The sequence below is a fragment of the Molossus molossus genome, unplaced genomic scaffold (assembly GCF_014108415.1).
Source record: "Molossus molossus isolate mMolMol1 unplaced genomic scaffold, mMolMol1.p scaffold_m16_p_3, whole genome shotgun sequence".
Classification (NCBI taxonomy): Eukaryota; Metazoa; Chordata; class Mammalia; order Chiroptera; family Molossidae; genus Molossus; species Molossus molossus.
This window is the reverse complement of record NW_023425366.1, coordinates 38,286,548-38,305,325: the sequence shown is the minus strand read 5'-3', so window position 1 is coordinate 38,305,325 and position 18,778 is coordinate 38,286,548.

Sequence of the window (18,778 nt, the reverse complement as noted above, 5' to 3'; positions counted from 1 at the left end):
GGTTATTTTTGTATTCTCTCTTTTTAATGATCACTATTTCTAGAAGTTTACCAATTTGATTCATCTTTTCACAGAATCAGATTCTGGTCTTGTTGATTTTCTCCACTGTGTTTTTGTCTTCTCTTTCACTGACTTTTAAATGCTTATTTCTTTCTACTTTCTTGGCTTTTATTTTGATGTTCTTTTCCTAGCTTCTTTAGCTGGAAGCCTAGGTCTTTGATTTTCAGTGTTTCTCTTTTTTTAGTATGTGACATTTTCAGTAAGCTATGAAATTCCCTCTGATAACTGCTTTTGTGCATTCCAGCAGTTATAATATGTTGTATTTTCCTACTCAGTTCAAAATATCATCTAGGTTCTGTTGTGGCTTTTCCTTGACATAGGTTACTCAGATGGCAGTTAGTTAGAACATTTGGAGTGTTTTCTGTCTTTCTGTCACTGAGATATAATATAATCCCACCGTGGCCAGAGAACACGCACTGTATGATTTCAATCCTGCCCCAGCTGGGTGGCTCAGTTGATTGAAGCAGTTGTCTCATACACCAACAACAATAACAAAAAAGTCACAAGTTTGATTCCCAGTCAGGCCACATACCGAGGTTGTGAGTTCAATCCTCAGTCAGGGCACGTGTGGAGGGCAGCCAACAGAGGTTTCTCTCTCACATCGATGTGTTTTGTTTCTCTCTCAAAAAAAAAAAAAAAAAAAGGTCAATGAACTTATCCTCGGGTGAGGATAAAAAATAAAAAATAAAATATTTCAATTCTTTGTGATTTAGAATCTGGGCAACTTTGGTAAGTATCCCACGTACTCCTGCAAAAGTGTGTATTCTGCGCTTGTTGGAGATAGGGTGCTATGTTTGTCCATTTGGTAAAATGGGTCAATTAAATTATTCAAATTCTCTGTATTCTTACTAATTTTGGTAACTGAGAGAGACATGTTAAAATTGTCACCTACGATGGTGGCTTTGTTAGTCATTTTAGTTCTATTAGTTTCTGCCTTCTATAATTTAAGCTAAGAAATAGCGTTGCTATGTTTTCAGATTGAATTGGCTCCTTATCATCATGAGGGCCCTCTGTTTCTTTCCTAATACTTCTTACCTAACGCCTATTGGGATGTTCTTACAGAAACACCATTTTCTTTTCACTCTTTTGCTTGCAACCTACTGGTGTTCTTATATTTAAAGTGAGTTTTTAGTTTTCTCATCAAGCCTGACAAGATTCATCTTCATGCATCTGTTCTTAACTAATAACCCATAACTGGCTGATCTGTATATTTAAGGTCTGGATGTTGCTATTAACCTCTTGCTCTTTACATGAGTGGCAGACATTTGTCTTTCTTATCACTTACACTTCTCTGCCAGAGACATAGCTCCATCTGTTCCATTACTCACTCAGAATCAGCTCTTTTTGGTTCACCGCTCACTGAGACTCAGCTCCTTTTGGTTTATCACTAATTTAGACTCAGCTCTGTTTGGTCCATCATTCACTCAGACTCAGCTTAAAGAAAAGTGAGTTTGCTCTGCATGTCTGTCCTCAGATGTTTTCTTCTTCCTTTGAGCCTTGTTAGTTTCCCTAAGCTCTCTTGTTATATTCACTTCCGTTCAGCCAGCTTGGTTTGGACTGCTAGGTTCTGCGCATAGCACAGACATGGCCTCAGTCAACTTACTGAAAGGGGACCCTTGCGTGTAAAAGTTGGAAGACAGCACAAAGGGTTGTGAGCCTGGAGACACAGAGGGGGAGAGATCCAGGAGGCAACACCACAACTGGCATCTCACCCACATCCCGGAGAGCCAGGCCTGCCCGCCGCTTTGCACAGCTGCATTCCCAGTCCTTGCTCATGCAGAATTCAGCTTTTGTTGGTATCCCAGAGGCTTCTCATACTTGAGTGGTCATCCAGGTCTCCTCCTCGGCTTCCTCCCAGGCCCAAAGGCTCCAGGGTGTGTTCCTAGCTGAATACATTCAGGTTTGCTGGACTGAGCTTCTTGATCTGGCTCACCTGTGGGTTTTCCCATTTTCTGGAGACTTGCTGTTAGCACCCTCCCCAGTCCTGCAAGGCCCACCGTCACCCACAGAGACAATATAGCAGCCATCTCAGCTGACCCTAGGCTTCATGCTGGCTGAGGACCCTGGTGCCCACTCAGGTCCTTCGACCCCTAGAATCATCTGGAGTCTTGTGAAGCAGCGGGGAGCAGATACTCAGGAGGGAGTGGCCCAGTGCTGGCCCACCTGTCACTGTGAGCAGCCTGTGTTCCTATCCCCCTCGGTAGGCTGGGAGTCTGGACCACTCGGCTGTGCCCACTAGGAGCAAAGTGTCATTCAGAATGCTAACCTGCACTCAGAGCGAGCATGTGGTGGGCCGCGTGCAGTGACACTCACGTGCGCTGTCTGCGGGTGGAACCCGTCTGTCACCACGGAGGCAGGGGCTGCATCTGCCCTCTGGGGCCCTTGCACTCTGGCTCAATGAACATTACTGAAGAAGGAAGGAATTGATTAATCAGCGTTCGTTCACTTGATCCTAACTCACCCCTCGATGGGGAAACTTCCTCCTCCCCAGGAGAGCTCCGATCTCCCCACTCCTCTGTTTCCCATGGTTTTCTTTTGAGCTGAAAGTGCCAGGAAGCAACCAGGCATTTCTGACCAGAACCTGATATCGGAGACAGAAGCTCTGGAGACCCTGGGCCCAAACTCCCACCTGCCTTGGGATATCTTGTTTATATTAAAGAGCCTCAGTTTCCCCCGAGTGGCCACCCACTGTGGTGCACCATGGTGGCTTCCCATCCTGAAACTGGGTATGACCTGGAACATCCTTTTTAATTACACGAAGGTGATACGTCAAATAGCTGTATGTATAATGCCCCAAACCACCTCTCCGATACTCTCCTTGAGATTCCCTACTCACAGAGAAGAACGGGAATTTGTCACAGCAGGAAGCTGTGATGCAGGTGGCAGCTGTCACACAGCTAGTAGTACATGGCTTGTACTTTTGTTTTTTGGTACGTGCCCCTAGCGGGAACCGAACCCAGGACTCTCTGGTCCGCAGTTCCAATGCTCCAACCACTGAGCCAAACCGGCCAGGAACTGGCTTGTACATTTTTAAAAACTGTAACTCTTCGTTTTCCCCAGCAATATTTTGAGGTGTAGAATCAGAGATACAGTGATCACAAATGACATTTTAACTTGTACAGTTGTGTGATGATGATACTTTAGAAAAATGATAATCTGGCCCCGTTTCTCCAGACATGAATTTCAAGTATTGTGGTTGCTTCTTAAAGAGTTAGTGTCATGATGTTCCTGCTCAGGCCCTCCTGTAGCCTCATCACCAGCATCACTAGCTGTAGTCAGGAATAGTGCAGTCATGTTTCCCACGAGGTCAGAGGTGGAGGACGAGCTCTCGGTAGGGGTTACACAGAAAGCAGCAGACATCGAAGGCTGATGGAGATGCCCAGCAGCTTCCAACAGCTGCCCAGTCACAAAATAGGAGTGTAATGGGGAAGCTGTCTGGACAGTTTTTGTTTTTGTTCTATTCTTTTCATTAAGACTGGAATCAAGCTTACATGTAACTATTGGTCATTTAAGTTTCCTTTTGTGTCATTCAGTGTAAAACATTTAATTTGAAAAAAATGTAGGCTATGAAAAATAAAGATTTAGGCACTGTTGATAAAGAAAGAAAGAATGAAAGAAAGAAAGAAAGAAAGAAAGAGAGAGAGAGAGAGGAAGGAAGGAAGGAAGGAAGGAAGGAAGGAAGGAAGGAAGGAAGGAAGGAAAGAAAGAAAGAAAGAAAGAAAGAAAGAAAGAAAGAAAGAAAGAAAGAAAGAAGAGGAAGAAAGAAGAGGAAGAAAGAAAGAAGAGGAAGAAAGAACAGGAAGAAAGAAAAGGAAGAAAGAAGAGGAAGAAAGAAAAGGAAGAAAGGGAAACTGGGTATGACCCGGGGCAGGAGTGCCAGCCTGGCCCTTGCTTCCTGGACCTCCCAGGTGGGGAGAGACACACAGCTAACACGTCAGCGTGAGAAGCCTGCAGAGCCCTCGAGCCCTCGCAGAGGCTGCTGGAGGTGGGCCTGGTCCCCTTGAGCCTGAAAACTGCCATGGGCCTTGTCTGGCCTGTTGATCAATAGTATCAGACCAGGTACAGAACAAACACTCCCGAAACACTGGTGACAATAGCTTGACAGGGAGAGTGGGGCAGCTGGGCTTTGTCTGAGGCTGCAAAGTATGTGCCAGAGGATTTAGGAGCCTCTGAGGCTGCCATCCCGGGGACATACAGTGCTCCCGAAGAGACCGGTGGCCCTGTTCACAGAGGTAGATAAGCTTTGTTATCATATCTGCTCCTGATAGCATTTCTTCTGAAAAGAATCCAGAGGTATTTCTCCAAGAAATGGCAATTTTGTTGATGGGAATACCTTTAGAACTCCTACTAATGTGCTATGAAAACTATTAACTTTTTTGTGCATTTGTCCTTCTATTTATATTTTTAAGTGTAAGAAAAGGCCAAAGTCTGATTGGCCACCTCCAGATTTCCAGAGAATTGGAGGCCTCAGAGTAAGTGTTGGGTTCAATCATCCCCAAAAGTGTTGAGGTTGCAGGGTGTGCACAGAGGCGGAGGGACCGTGGTGGGACATTTGCTCCTGCAGTAGGAGAGGGTCGCAGCCCACTCCTCTGGACCCCCGCCTTCGGCTGCTGGAGGACCTGCTTTGGTCGGGGAGACAGGCCAGTGGGGAGCAGGGATGAACCCCAGCCCCTCTGTCGTGGCTCAAGTGGGGACTGTGCACAGAGGAGTGGGGTGAGCTGCAGGGGGTCCCGCGGGCCCTTTCAAGTTTCATCTCTACCTCCACCTGTTTGGGTTCCACCGTGGATTGCCAAGAACCATGCTGGCAAAATCAGAACATGATCACCCAGCAGCAGCGCCCAAAGAGCCCTCACCGTGGTCAGCAAGTGAGAGGATGGGTCGGCTGGTTTGCCACAGTTGCCTCTGGGGGCCTGTCACTGTCACCAGAGGGACCCTCCCCCTTTGGAAGCATGCCATGAATGCCATACACCCCTGCTTTGGGGTCCTGTTTGCGGGCATCCCACCAGAGTCAGGCCCCATAGGTGCTCTGGTGGGACTCACAGGCAGAATTAGTGACTGATGTCTAAGGCCCCAAACCCACTGATTGAGAAGATACAGCCCCCTCCTCCCCTGCTTTGCTGAGCCTGAGAGCAGAGGACCAAGGGCCCCAGCTGGTGACCCCAGGCCCTGTGGTCAGGACAGCTCTATCAAAGGCTCTGGCCTCCTAAAGTATTGCCTAAACCCAAAGACAGCGCTGGAAGCGGGAGCAGACACATGGGAGCTGGCCTCCCCAGACAACAAGCATGTGGTCCCTCCTGTGGGACCAGCTGGGCTCACCTGACAGTGGAAAGTTTTCAGAGAGAGGAATGTCTGCGGCTTGCGTGGTGGGGACGGGAATTCCTAGGTAGAGGTGAGCAGAACACTCATTTGCACAAATTAGCCTTTTAGATGGGAATGTTGCTCATGCAAGACCTGACCGGCACAGAACAGCTCTGGGGGGGACTCTGCGTCCTGGGCGCAGAGTCAAGGTCCCTGCATGGGGCTGGCTTCCCCTGCCCCCACATGGCCTCTTCCCTCCACGCCGCTGGGCATAGCTGACTGCCTTCTTCAGGAGGACCACAGGGAAGACAAAAGACCTCGGGTCACCTGCTCACGTTGACGTTGAGGCTGTTAGGATGGGAGCTGACTGTGCCTGCCTTTACTCTCTGGCTCGACCCTTCTGCTGGTGCTTTTAGAGTAGAGGGGCTCACTCTTAGCTCAGCGAGAACATGGAGCGCTGCCCCCGGAGCCCCCCACACAATCCTTTATAGTCTTGTAGGTGGGGCTGGCCCAGCGGGGGACTCATGGATGTCCAGGCAGGAGACAGACTCCAGCCCAGCACACCACTGTCCTATGCTGTTCCTTTCACCGCTACTCCCTGGGAAGGTGCCTGGGCCCTGTAGACCCTCTCGGCCCTGGGCCGCCTGAGTGGCTGGGAGAGGGAGGCCAGCTGTCTACATGCTATGGGATGCGGGGCTGGGAGGTCTCTTCTGGCCTGGTCTCTGTAACCCAGTCTCACGACATGTGCAGCACACCCATCCAGGGGCCACCCTGTGCTGACTCAGACTTGCCAAGCACACCTGTCTGTTCAGATTTCCATGAGTAACACCACGAAAACAGAAATAAGGGCTCTCGAGGAAGCTGTCCTCACTGGAAGAAGAGGATTCAAGAAAGGCCTCCTGGTCCCTGAAGAACCTCAGCCTTGGCCTGGCAGGGACCCTGCCCTCTGGGGTGTGTTGGATTCCAGGGCATGAGGAGACCAAGGATGGGCATCAGCCAGGTTGCGAGGGCAGCCCAGTGGATATGCCCTGGTCCTTGCAGTGCAACACCCAGCTGTTCTGACCAGGGCAGCAGGCGGGAGGACGGGGCCTGCACAGACCAGGGGGACCCAGCGGGGGCTGTGTGCACAGACACTCCCCACCTGCCTCCAGCCCCTTCTCTGCTCCACCCCCTCAGGGCCCTGAGACCCCGTGGAGCCAGGCATCTGATTTCCACACCCTGATTCGCATGGCACCCTGACCAGGGCCTCTCCAGGACACTTCTTCCCAGCTGAGCCCCACAGTCAGGGGACACCAGGACTGGGCCTCAGAGCCACTGTGACCGAGACTGTCTCTAAGGGCAGTGAGTCCGAGTGTCCACCCTCTGGCCGTGGGTGTTGTCACGGGCCTGTGATGGGTGCTCTGCAGCATCTGCTCCACCTGGTGGATTTGGCCTGCACTCCCGGTTATCTGCGGCGGCACTGAGGCCTGCTGGGTGTTCACTGCACACCGAGCTCATCAGACAAGGGGCCTTCATTTAGGTCATGGAACTTGGCTGAGCACTCAGCCATTCTGTGCCTCAGTTTTCCCATCTGTAAAATGAGTGTGAAAGGATTGAAGGGGAGCAGAACCAGAGACTGCATCTCCCTTTGAGTAGATGGGGAAACTGAGGCACAGAGAAGGCAGATTTTGCCCCAGGCCAGGGCACTAATGGTGGCCTGTCCACAAGAGCCCATCCTTGCAGCCCCACACTGCCCTTCCTTACCCTGACCTGTGTGTGGTGAACCATGCTGTCCCCAGGTTCAGTGGGGACCCTGGGGGTGGTAACCAACACCATGTGGGTTGGGACTTTCCCATGCCAAGTCCACCCAGCTCAAAAAGGGAAGAGAGAGGGACCCTGCGCCCATCATCCCAAGAGGTAGTCCTGGGGGACCACTGGCCTCCTCTCTGCAGCTTGAGGCATTAGGGTGTGGCCCTCCTGGCCCCCCTGGGTTCAGGCAGCTCCTACTGGAGCCCAGGGAGCCCCTTCTGAGTCCAGCTAAGGCCCCCTTTGCCTCCATCCCTGCCAGAGAGGACTTCTTACATACTGGATTTGTCCTGCAGCCCCATCCTTGGGTCTTACGGGACGGACTCTCAGCTGGCCCTGAGCATCTGCCCTGGGCCTGGCAGCGTGGCACCCGAGCACAGGCTGGGCCGAGGTCAACTGGGCTGTTAAGGAGATGTCATTGTGCTGAACATAAACCAGGACTTCTCTCCAGAAACAGGAGTCACTGAGTTTATTGAGTGTAATTCTGAGGAAAAAATGGAAAGCCATCACAATCTGAGTCACTGTTTAGTGGCCCAGGACAGGGTGTGCAAGGTGAGGGAGGTGTGAGAGCCACTCCCCTGCCTCCAACCCCCCGGGGGGGACAATATGTAAATTCAAGTGTTTCCTCCCCAGTTCCAATATACTTCATTGTCCAGCTTCAGCCAAACCCCAGGGTGGACACTGGTGTCCTGAGACCAAGATGCCCAAAGAGCCAAGCTGCCAAGAAACAGTAGCGGCAAGTTTAGATTTCAGGAATAATATTTTCAAAAATCAACCTCTCCTGCATCTGCTGACTCAGCTTGTGAAAACAAGGGTGTTTTCCTTGGATGTGGACAGGGTCCTCCTGCCGAACAGCCACCATCATCAGACCCCCCCACCCCTTGCTGGCCTGTCCCTGCCGGCTCACCTGCCCAGGAGGACAGATGTCACTAACCTAATAAATAAGATGAGTGGTAGCTTGCTCACCATTTCCCTCACGTAAAAACGCCTGTGTGTTTTATTTCAGTCATTCTGCCATTCTGCCATGGTATCGAAGGTATAATGCTCTGCTCATGACTGGCACCCGCTCACCTGGACAGGTTATTGCCACAGGAATTCATTAATCCCGCTGATTTCTGTATGTGGGTTGGGAACAAGGTCTCCTTTATTTAACATAGCCTTTGGCATTTATGAAAAGGTACCAAGAAAGAATATGTTCCACGGTGTGGCAGAGACCCTGCGCCCACCATGTTCAGGCCGCACTGGCTGCCATGGGTTCTCAACTCAGTATGGGAACCATCTTTCACGCTCATCTGCAAATGAATATATCCTTTGTTCTGTCTCTGAACTTCCCTATTTAGAGATCGGGTATGAGCTACACAGAAAAATAACAACAGTAAGTGGCTGCTTACCCCGCACCGGTCCCCACCCCAAGTTTCATCTGATACCCCTGGGAACCCCACACAGCAGGTCCAACTGACACTCTCTGCCCACACCTCCGGATCCCATTTTAAAGCAAGGAAGCAGAAAAATCTCAGTGATTTGTCCAAGATCACGAGGTCACAGCACCAGGCCCCTGTCCCTCGATGGCCCTGACCATGGACTTTCTCTCTGAGAGGCGGCACATGTGATGGGTGGGCCTGTACCAGCCCGAGGGCCTGGGGGAATGCTGGCCCCGTTGCGGGCCAGCAGTGTTGTCTTTGGGGAATTACTTAACCTCTCTGTGCCTAACTACCTCATTTGTCAGACTGATGGCAACAGCACCCTGCTCGCCAGCTCCACATAAGGGTCCGGCACCTGGGGTCATTAAGTGCAGGTGTGAGCTTGTGTCCATCTGGTGCAGAAGAAGGGAACTCTGTGTGTGCTGAAGGCCACTCGTGACGGTCCCAGTGAAGCCATGGCCCAGGCATGGGGATAGCACAAAGATTAGCCAGAATGAATATACCCCCATTGGGGGCTGGCTGGTTTATTTTAAGAATGATGGTGCTGCCCTGGCTGGTTTTGCTCAGTGGTTAGAGCGTTGGCCCGAGGACTGAAGGGTTGCAGGCTCGATTTCAGTCAAGGGCAAGTATCTGGGTTGTCCCCAGCCCCAGACAGGGCCCCATGGGAGGCAACCAATTGATATGTCTCTCTCACATTGATGTTTCTCTCTCCCTTCCACTCTCTAAAAATCAATGCAAAAAATATCCTCAGGTGAGGATTAACAGCAAAAGAAATGGTACTAATAATGAACTATTTACTATCTTGTCCAGGCAGCCCTGGGCAACAGGTGTTCTGTAGCAGGTGTCGTGCCCGTATCCCATCCCAGGCACAAGGCACTTGCAGGCCCAGTGTGAGCTCCCTCTCTCTTCATGGCACCATTGCAAAAGGGGCACCCGGGTTTCTCTCCAAAGCCTGGAATCCCCAGCTGGAGGAGCAAGAGGACTGAAAGGGAAGGCTTGGATGGTGAGGTGGGCAGGGACTTGGCGAGCAGCAGGGGGTCAGGGAGGGAAAAGCCCAATGAGTCCTTGCCCAACAGCTAAAGCTCATCACATGGCAGGTGAGAGACATGCAGAGAACAGCATCTGGGACCGCACTCAGCCTTGTTCATGTTCCCCATGTCTGTGGATGAGGTCACCTCAGGATGCCCAGATGCCCACAGGCACCAGAGTGGCTCTGTTGGGGAAATGCCTCTCCTGACTCTGTTCCAGCATCGGGCTGGCTGAGTGACCACTTAAATATTTGCTGAAGATCACAGCTGACTTTTTATTAATGCCACAAATGCTCCAGAGGTGTGGTCTGATGTGTCAGCATGTGTGACAGCCATGGTTTTGGCAAGCTAGAGAATGCACCAGTGCCCTGGCTGGTTTTCTCAGTGGTTAGAGCGTCAGCCTGCAGACCAATGAGCTGTGGCTTCGGTTCTGGTCAAGGGCACGTACCTGGGTTGCAATTTGTCCCCAGCCCTGGTTGGGGTCATGCAGGAGACAGCCACTCGATATATTCCTTTCATGTCAATGTTTCTCTCGCTCTCCCTCCTACTCTATCTGAACAAAAATGGAGGAACGTTCTTGGGTGAGGATAAAAAAAAGAGAGAGAGAGAGAGAATGCACAAGCACTTGAAGGTTTTCTCCTGGGGTTTTGTCCAGCATTTTCCAGAGCCTAGCCCACAGCCCACAGGACTGGCTCCGGTCAGCTGGCAGAGACAAGGAGGCCAGGACCAGAGCAGGAATTAGGTGCAGACATTCTTTCCCACCTGCCCAGCCCCAAATATGTCTCCTATGCTGGCACTGTCCACCTACCCACAGTGCAGAGACAAAGGGACAAAGGGGACTGACTCACCAGCCGCATTTGTACAGAAAGCTGTCCTTGAGACCAGGGCCAGATGTTTGAAACCAAGGGGTGTGTGTGTGTGTGTGTGTGTGTGTGTGTGTGTGTGTGCCCTCGCAGAATATTCTGGGGAACAGCAAGTGTCAGCACTTAGTCACCATTCCTATTGGCCGCTGGCAGCTGGCCCATAATGGGGCAGTGTCCTGGCACCCCCCAGACGCAGGATGGGCTGGGAGGTGAGCCCAGTTTATGACATGCCATATTCTTGCCTTAAACCCCAAATGCTTGTGCTCTGCCCTGCCTGCCACCTCAACCTGCTCGCAGGAAGGGAACTGCCTGTCCGAGAACGCGTGACTCTGCAAATCACCCGCTCCGACCTTGTCCTCCCAGGATCGCTGTCTGTGCGCCAAGAGGAAAAGCACACGGAGACAGGGTGGCTTGGGTGCCCGTGGGTGACCTGTGCGGACAAGCCTCCCAGCAAAGCTGCAGCCTGTGGTGAACATTAACACAAAACAATAGTAAAATACCCTCCTAAAACTTTCAGTGACGGCATGTGCTCAGGCGTCACCCCAAAGCCCTCCCAGGATGAGTGCTGACATCAGTGGGGCACCAGGGCCTGGACGATGTGAGTGGGGGGCTCCCTGTGGCAGGGTCCTAAGTGGGTGGCAAAGGTGCAGGGTCTGGGCCCTCCCCTGGGACATCTGCCCCCCCACCCTGTGACCTTGGTGCTGTTCACAATGAGAGAAGGCTCTTATCAGGCGCCTTCCCTTCCTACTTCTCATTAAATCCTTATCAGACAATAGTACTGGCACTGGCGAGATACCAGTGTGTGTGCGTGTGCGTATGTGTATGTGTGTGTGCACGCGCGCGCACGTTCCCGAGCAGAATTATATATTAACTTGTGCTAATTAATGTTTATGTAGCCGCTTGTGGTAGATGGTGCCTTGGACCACCATCCACAACAGCAGCTTCCACAGAGAGTGGTTGCCTGACAATCTGGTCTCAGGCCTCAGGGCTAGTCAACTGCTTGCCCCGGCTCCCCAGGCTGGCCAGGCCCGCTGTTGTGTTCCCTGTCCTGACTTGGGGAGCTGTCTAAAACACCTCCTGAGCCTCCCCTCTGAGAGCAACAGGAGCAACTGGGGTGACTGTCCCCCTCTGAGCCTGTCCATGGTCTCAACCTCAAAGAACTGTCTCCCCTTCGGTGACAGCAGAAGAAGCCCCTGCCCATCTCTGAAGCCCAGCTGAGGCCTGGGCCCTGATCCTTTCCCTGGGTCCTTAGTCTTCTCTCCTGCAGCTCCCGTTGCAAGCCCTTCCCCCTCCATGGGCACATCTTCCTTTCTCCTTGACCTGCTGCCCCCGAATGGGCTCTGCCAGAGTTACCTCCTCTCCGGCTTCCCTTAGGTGGTTTAGAGACATCCCAGATACACTATCACTTCATCTACAGTAATGATAGTAATGATAATGATAATAATAATCAAGAACAATAACATCTGTAACCACATGGGGCATGGTGAGTAGGAGACAAGCCTTCTGGGAGTGGTGTTGGGCTGTTGGAGGTCTTTCTCTTGGGAAGGATTGACCCTCCAGCTCTGCAGGGCTGTGCCTGGCTGCTTTGAGGAGCACCTGGTCAGAGGAGTGCTCTGTCCTGAGCCATGTGTGTGCAGGCAACGTGCCCATCAGGGAGCAGGTGCGGGGAGGAGGGGGAGCTGCAGGGCAGGGTGACATCCACACTGGACCTGGGACAAGTGAGAAGTGAGGGGCATTCTGTGGTACAGAGAGACCCGGGTTCGGTTTCCGCTAAGGGCGCATACCTCGGTTGCAGTTTGTCCCCGGCCCTGGTTGGTCGTGCGGGTGGCAGCCACTCGATGTGTCCCTTCACGTCGATGTTTCTCTCTCTCTCTCTCTCCCTCCTGCTCTATCTGAACAAAAAATGGAAAAATGTCCTCGGGTGAGGATAAAAAAAAAAAAAAAAAAAAAAAAGAAGTGAGGGGCATTTTCTAGGGCATTCAAAGGTGGTTGAAGGTGCTCAGTGGTACCCTGGAGCCTGGCCTGCCTCCCTGTATCAGCAGGAGCCCATGTGTAGTGGGGTCTGGAGGGGCTGGTGGATAGGACCAGATGGGGGAATAGCGAGGTAGGGGTAAGAATCAGTAGGGATGAATGGGGTGGGGGAGGACTGGGGATCCACTGATGCCCTCAAACTGCCCCAGGATCTGGCTTGCATGCCTGTCTAGAGTTTTACCCCCAGGGCACGCACTGCCTTTTGGCCCTTTGTCTCCTCACCCTTTTGTGCCACCTCTCCAGGCCTCAGCTCCCTGCTCCCCTGTTCCCTCCAGCCTAAGCTTGAGGCGTCACCAAACCCCAAGTCACATTCAAGCCTTCAAGTTGAAGCTCAAGGACCCCAGAATAAGAGGAGGGTGTGGCTCTACCCAAGAGCCAGCCTCCTTTGTAGACCCTGGTGGCCTTGGACTCCAGCCCCACAGACCCCCTTCTGCAGCAGCAGACTTGTCCGGTGACCCTACTTGGGACAAGAGGCCTAGGGCAGGGAGATCCAACAGTCACGTTCGGCTTCAAAGAAAAATTTGTATTCACTCCTAGAGAAATCATTGCTAATCACTAATTTGGCAGGGACTGTTCAGATGGAATCAGCCTTCTGAGATCATACTCTGAGGGGTGGCAGCATGTGTAGCCCGGGGCTGGGGCAGGTGGGCATTAACACCACCCAGGGTGCAATCCACAGATTGGGGCAAACTGATCTAAAGTTTATATGGAAGCAAAAGGCCCAGGACAGCCAACACAATTTTGGAAGAGAAGAACAAAGTTAGAGGCTGATACAACCTGACTTTAAGACTTGGTATAAAGCTGCAGTAATGCCGTGGGCAGTTTTGCTCAGCGGTTAGAGCATCGGCCTGCGGACCAGAGAGTCTCGAGTTCAGTTCCCACTAAGGGCATGTACCCTGGTTGCAGTTTGTCCCCGCCCGGTTGGGGTTGTGTGGGTGGCAGCCAGTCGATGTGTCTCTTTCATGTTGATGTCTCTCTCTCCCTCTTCCTCCCTCTCTCCCTCCTGCTCTATCGGAAGATAAATGTAAAAATGTCCTCAGATGAAGATAAAGAAAAAAAAGGTGCAGTAATCAACATAGTGTGGTGTTGGTGAAGTAGCAGAAAAATAGATCAATGATACAGAATTGACCCCATAAATCAAGTCACTGATCTTTGATAAAGGAGCAAAGGCAAGACAATGGAGAGAAGAAAGTCTCTCCAATCAATGCAGAAAAATGAATCTAGACACAGACCATTCATTCTTCACCAAATTAACTCAAAATGGATCACAGACATAACTTTAAAACACGAAACTATAAAACTCCTACAAGATAGCACAGGAGAACACCTAGATGTCCTTGGGTCTGAAAATGACTTTTTAGACACAACACCAAAGATATGATCCACAAAAGACATACTTGATATGCTGGAATTCATTAAAATTAAAAACTTCTGCTGTTCAAAAGACAGTTTGAAGAGAATTAGAAGACAAGCCACAGACAGGGAGAAAATATTTGCAAAAGACAAATCTGATAAAGAGACAATAAATTCTTAAAACTCAACTATAAGAAAACAAACAGCCCAATTTAACAATTGGCCAAGGACCTTCACAGCCATCCCACCAAAGAAGATACACAGATGGGAAGTAAGCTTGTGAAAAAGATGGTCCACATCATATGTCATCAGGGAAATGAAAAGTAGAACCACAGTGAAATACAGCTACACACCGATCAGAATGGGCAAAACCCAGGGCACTGACAACACCAAGTGCCGGTGAGGATGTGGACCAACAAGAACCCTACTGACTACTGACGGGAATGCAACATGGTGCAGCCACAAAGGAAGACAGTTTGGCAGTTGCTCTTTAAAAAAAATTTTTTTTTCTTTATTGATTTTAGAGAGGAAGGGAGAAGGAGAGAGGGATAGAAACATCCATGAGAGAGAACATCAATTGGCTGCCTCCTGCATGCCCCCCACTGGGGATTTGGCCCACAACCTGGGCATGTGCCCTGTCCTGGAATCAAATCAGCGACCCCTTGGTGCATGGGTTGATGCTCAACCACTGAGCCACACCGGCCAGGTGACAGTTTGGCACCCTCTCCCCACCAATGCACCAACGCCCACTTCCGGACACAGCAAGTGTTCTCCCTTTCATTGGTGTACAGTCTGTCCCCCTGACTCGTAGCTCCGTGGGATAGGGTTTCTCAGAGATCGGCAGGAACGACCATGCTTCACTCCAAATCAGGGTCACCCTGTGCCTCGGATGCACTAGGAAGGCAAGATGCCCTCCCCTCCCAAATGGCCAAAAGTGGGTGGCACACTGCTGGTCACCTGCGCAATGTTGAAAGCAGGCTTTGCTCAGTTTCTCTTGCCTTAAAGTTGTTGAGGGTACATCCTCTGGGCTGCTTCACTGTTTGTTAGTAAGACACTCAGTGCCGACTGCTCAGATAGCCCAGGGCAGATCACACCTTTGCCATTTCTGCAAGGCAGTCCCCATGGGGCGCTGGACAACAGTGGGGAGGCAGGGGCCTCGGGCTGCAGGCAGAAAGCAGCCTGAGTGAGCATCTCAGCTGGACACACACAGACTCTGGGTCCTGGTGGAAGACTTTGCTCCTGGGCTTGTGTCCTTCCCTGTGGATGCTCTTTTAGTCCTTGTCACCTTCAGACACCAGAGCGAGTGTGGTCAGGGGATGGGGTGGGCCAATGACCTCATGAATGCCATGCTGTGGACCCTGAGCAGGAAACACCGATCTTGTGGGGCCCCTGGGGAGAGAAGAGAGGGTTGGATGGAGGGTCTAACTGGTGGCTGATAAAGACCACTCCCAAGAACATTGCCCACCTGGGCCTGAGTCATGGTCAGGCTTAGAGGAGATCCTTAGAGGAGTCTCTTTTCTCTGCACAGTCATAAGCTTCGTGTGAGTTATGACACCCTAGTCAGCAAAAGAGAAAAGATTAACTGCTAGGAGCAAATAGTGAAACTGGACGCCGTCTGTCATTTGAACAGAAAGAAAAAGCAGCTATGGCAGGAGCTGGTCAAAGAATAGGATTGTCTCACTTTGATGGCTTCTGATGGGCAGGGCTCCTGCCGTGGGCACTGAGAATCCAAAAATAGTTTTATGATCAAGTCACCTTTAGCCAACCTCACTCTTCTGAAGGTGAAGGGTCAGTGCAGGGAAGTAAACATGCTGCCAAGTGCAGGCTCAAGGCTCTAGCCCTTGAGCTGTGGGAGGAACCAGGTCCCTGTGCCTTCTACTTCCTCACCTTGTTTCATTTTTACATGCTTTATAATTATGGGATTAGAGTAGGGAGGGTGGGTAGTGCTGCAGCTGTAACAATCAGATACTGGGGGTTTTCGGCCTGGCAGATCCGCCCCCTGGAGAGTGAGCACAGAGTGGCCATTCACAGTGGCCCTCTCCCTAGGGACGGGTGACACCGACTTGCTTCCTCATTATTACTGATGAAGAGCTGCTGCAGGGGCCTCTGAGCAGAGTCAGGGCTGTTTCTCAGCAAGACTAAAGGTGGCCCACGCCACCCACGGGCCCGTCACCCATTCCATACCACTTCCTGTTCTCTAGGCTTGTCCAGCAAGGTATGAGGTTTCACATGAGCCTGATGAAGAACAAAACCCAAACGGCAGATTAGGCCTCCTTGGACCACCCAGAGAAGTCACCTCTCACCAACGGGCCTGATGCTGGGGGCAGAGCTGGATGGGGACCTCACTGCCCTGTGCTCACCAGTCAGGTCACTGTGTCCTTCTCCTGCCATCTGCTTTCAGGCAGAGTATTGACATATGCCCTGGAGGTTCTCTGGTGCTTAAACTCCCCAAACCCATTAGAGGGGCATAAACAGGGCTTATCTTTCTCAGAGTAGCCCCATCTCCCAGAGGCCGGCCCCCAGAGCCATCTGTGTATGACTGTCAGCTGTGCACCCTTAGTCAGTCATGACCAAAGAGGTCTCACTTGATCCTGAGCGTGAGTAGGTGAGCTGCGGAGTTCTCACAACATGTAGACTCTTCCACTTCCACTTGGCCATTAAGAAACTCCTTCCTACTGGACATTGCTGATCCAGTGTTTGGCTGGACACGTGAGCAGACAGAGACTGGAGGTCTGACGTCACTAATGACCTGTCCTGCTGTGGGTGGGGTGATCTCAGGGTGGCGTGTGACCTCTGGGTCATCAGCCAAATAACGTCATCTTCCCTGCTGGCCAGAACTGTCCCTGGGGGTGTAATCGCCGGGGTGGTCCAGAACATGCCAGATGCTGGCATCAGGCACCTAACGACTTCCATGGGCCCCACACCTGAGTGTGCACTGGAGCCCGGCAGGAGGGAAGGCTGGGTTCTGTTGAGGCAGCATGGAGGGTTGGGCCGGAGCACCTCTTCCTCTCCTCTCAAGTTGGGAGGGTGCTCCCAGGGGAGCACTTGCCTCTATGTGCAAGCATGTTGGTCCCAGGATGTTCCTCGAAAACCCAGGATGTGCTGGGGGGGGCCCTGTATGAAGTACGTTGTTGATCAGTCTCTCATGTTCCCTTTGCCCAGCATAGGCTCTTCTTTCACCAGCCGTTTTCCCAGCACAGCAGCCTTTGACCTGCCCACCCCTCACCTGTCAGGGTCCTGCAGAGCCCGGCAGCTGACGGCACAGGGGATGGGGGCTTTGGGGACTGCTTCTCAAGGCCATGAGGACCCCATGTGGCAGAGTCTGCAGAATTGGCCTGAGACAGGTTAGTAAGCCAGGACAGTGAGATAAGGAAACAAGACAGATAGTTAAATGCCAAGCAGTTTACAGCCATCTAGTAAATCACAAAAGCCTATCTTCCCACCAAGGACGCTTAAGAGCGTCCTTGCACTTCTCCCCAACCAGAGGGCAAACAGCTTCAATCACCTACTCAGGGAGACAGATAGCACCGGTGCCAACCACACCCAGGGACAGATGGAGTTAAGGGGATAATCTCATGTTAGCACATCAGCGCAAAGCTGATGCCTCTTCTCTTGAGATCTTCTCCCTAAGATCTCCTCTACACCCCCAGCCTTTAAAACCCTCAAGACAAGGACCCAGTGTGCACGCCCTTCTTCCTGGGAGCAACCCCATGCCTTTCCCTTCCCCCTCCTCTTCCCTCACAGGCGTGCATCTCCTAAACTCTAAGGGACCCCAGGAGACTTGCAACCAGGGGAGCAATGGGCAGCAGCAGCAGCAGCTTGTCCCAGGCTGACCCCTTGAACCTGTCTCCAAGGTTCCCTCTTCTCTGACTGTCCAGTGAGCTGACAGCAGGGCCCCCTTGGCTCACTTCTATGACTGTGACTTAGTTCTCAGTGAGCCAGAGCAGCCCCACCTAGGCTCATTTCTTTCCTAAACATTTCTGTGGAGCCAAAGCAGCCACACCTAGGCTCTCTCCTATTGCTTCTTCTACCCTAACCTCTTCCTTGTTTCACTGTCCCCAGCTTTAATAAACGTACTCTCAAAATCACCTGAGCTCGTCTGGTGCAATCTTTCCGGGATGAAGTCAAGAACCCACAAACTTCAGGCCAGCCCGAGGCAGACCCGCTCCGGGCTGGTCCCTTTCTGGGAACAGGCCCTGGGCCCTGAGGGGCACAGGAGGAGAATGTTTCCACAACCCCACAGTGTGCTCCTCCAGACCTCAGCAGCCTCAGCCTCTGCTGCCTCCAGCAGCTTTGGGAAGGTTCCGGAAAGGAGGTGGAGGAAAGTCACTTTGTCCCAACAAAGGTCTGGAGCGGTTGCCAGGGACTTATCAGGAGGAGGAAAGTCTACCTGCGCATGCCTATCACTTTGTGGTCCCACCAGAGCCTTTGTCCAAGCCGAGAGCTTTGCCCACATGTGTGTGGCCGGGGTCAGGCGATGAGCTAGCCTGCCCGGCAGCGATCCCAGTGCCAGCCCCGCCCCGGGGGCCCAGCTTGTGCTCTCCTGGTTTCCCACGTCCTCTGCCCTTTGCTGGAGGTCGAGCACAGATGTCCTCTGCCCCGAAAGGACTTGCTGTGGACTGGGACACACATACTTGGTGCCAAAACTGTTTTTAGAACGGGGCTAAGAGGGCCTGGAAGATGGCCCCTCCCGCCAATAAAGTTCACAGAGATACAGGCTTGGACTTTGTGCCATTGGATGACTCCTGCCACTCAGACCTGCTGTGCTGACTTCCTGCTTCCTGATAACGAGGCAGGAATCCTGTCTCCATAGCTCAGCGTTGGCCCTGGAGCCTCCCGGATGGTCAGGAATATGGTGCCCATCCGCTGCTGCCTCCTGCCTCTTGGAGTTTAAAATTCATAGGATCATTCTGGAGGGGCAGAGGGCCCCCCAAGGATC